Here is a 2,512-nt window from a genome sequence, read left to right as displayed (position 1 = left end):
GATAAAATTCTAGAGGTTGTTTGGAAAGCAAGCAATTAAGGTAAGGAAAACTAACTTTAACTTTCAATAGTATCCTAGGTTAGAAGATCTAGATGTGGAAGAAACGTGGTCCCAAGTTTTAATTTCTCTTGTAGAGATGTTATTTGATAAAATTGTTTGATTTTATATTGTGTGAACATGTATAAATATTAGATTTTGATAGTTTGGAAGTTAAATATTGTTAGAGATTTTGATATGTATTGTATATGAATGATTAAATATGTATGATATTGATGTCATACATTTGAGATAATGTATGAGTTATTGTTTGATGGTACATTAAGTATGAAAATCATATGTTTAATAGAGATCCTCTAACTTAACAGATGATCTAACTCATATAGACTAAGATATCAAGTGGTGAGAAGTTGATGAAGGAGTTCATACACACCGGGTCCCGCTCTAGACACTTGGTATTGGATGTTTGAACTTATCCCGGTCCTTGATGTATGGATTGGATGTTAGTCTCTGGTAGGGGCATACTTAATGAGTCTTCTGGAAGACGATGAATTCATGTGTAGTCAGTGTGATTGAAATGAAATCAAAGTGTTATGGATTAAATAAAATCCAATGATTGTGATTGAAAATAGATCCATGTGTGGGCTATATGAATGATGAAATTGGTATATGACAACATTTAAAGAAATGATTATAAATGTAGTCTGATTGGTTCTTTTTGCATGGATTAAGTATGTTATGAAATTTCTTTTCATTAGCTTACCCTTGCTTTTCTTGTTGTGTTGTGAACTGGGATGATTGTACTACGTACACGAGTAAATGATCATACAGGTTTCAGAGGGTCTAAAGGGCTTTAGGATGTTGTTTTGAATTTTATGTTGTAAATATTTGTATTTCTATAAGCTCTAATGATACATTAGAAATGTTTTGAAAAACTCTAAGCTTGTATAGGAACATGTAAAACTTGTATTATAATAGTTAGATGTAATTTTTGGGTGTTACATTTAATGGTATCAGACTGGTTCATCTTAGGATGACCTGAGGGTAGTGGGTTTATCATGTTTCTCTTGTGTGTAGATTTTTGTTTAATTTTAGTGTCAATAATTAGTTAAAAGTTTCTAATAATGTGTTTGACAAAGTTGTTTTTTTTTGAAATCTTGTTTGTGTTTAAGTCAAACTAGTTGTTATGAATAAAGATGAAAGTATTAAGAATGAAAAGAATCTTGATGGAGTGTTGAGGGTCTACACGCATGATCATTTCTTACGATTGCATGGGAACAGGTTCATCTTCGAAGTATTTATCCCTTCCAATATTTTTCTATTGGAGTTTCTCTGATTCCTTTTATCGAACATAATGATGCGAATGGAGCTTTAATGAGTTCAAATATGCAACGTCAAGCAGTTCCGCTTTCTCAGTCCAAAAAATGCATTGTTGGAACTGGATTGGAATGCCAAGTAGCTTTAGATTCAGGGGTTTCCCCTATAGCAGACCACGATTTCTATAATAATTCTAAATAATTAGAGTACATTTTAGAGATAAGTCTCGATGTTGTTTTGTGTGATTATTTCTTTTAAGTTAATTTGTCTTAAAGATGTAGTTGGAAATTTTTAGTCATTCCTAACCCATTTCTTTATGTGCTTAGAAGATGGCACGTAGACTACCTGCTCCTCCTCCACCAGTAGATATGCCCAACTTAGCCCGGGCAATAGAGATTATGGCAATAGCCTTGCAACAACAGAGTGCTAGTATGGCACAACAACATCAGGTCACCCTTCATCAATTAGAAATAACTAGATTAGTACATAAACGTCTCAATTTCGTCAACAACCCCATATCTTTAGTCTGGAGGATTTTTTTTGAGACACAATCCACCCAAATTTAATGGGAAGGTAAATCCAGATGAAGCAGACCAGTGGGTGAGAGACATAGAAAGAACCTTGAAGCTACTCAATGTCTTGAAGAGAAGAAGTTATCCTATACCATTTATGTACTAACTGAATAAGCTGAATTATGGTGGATAAGCATGAAGCAAATGATGGAAGATAGAGGAAAAGATGCCAGTTGGGAGAACTTCAAAGCAAGATTCTTGGAGGAATATTTTCTTGAGAATGTTAGATATGCAAAGGAGATTAAATTCATGCAACTAGAGCATGGAGATCTTTCTGTCACTAAGTATGCTACGAGATTCAAACATCTGACTAGATTTTATACCAAGACTATGACTAAAGCTTGGAGATGCAAAAATGAGTTTGGATTAAGACATGAGCTTAAGGAAGTGGTAGTCCCAATGTCCATTAGAAAATTCCCTACTCTGGTGGAGAAGGCAAAGATGGTGGAGAGTCTAACAAATAGTAGTAGTAGAGCTATTAAGCTGTAGATGGTGGGGGACCTTCTAGAAGCACACCCAAATATGAAGATAAAAAGAAGCTTTATTCCAAACCTCAATTCTCCAGGAATGGAGGACCTACTTCTCAATTGCTACCAAATGTCAAATGTTTTAGGTGTGGTGGGGAA

This window comes from Phaseolus vulgaris, chromosome 4, assembly GCF_051622355.1.
Source record: "Phaseolus vulgaris cultivar YP4 chromosome 4, ASM5162235v1, whole genome shotgun sequence".
Classification (NCBI taxonomy): Eukaryota; Viridiplantae; Streptophyta; class Magnoliopsida; order Fabales; family Fabaceae; genus Phaseolus; species Phaseolus vulgaris.
Note: the sequence above shows the minus strand (reverse complement) of the source record.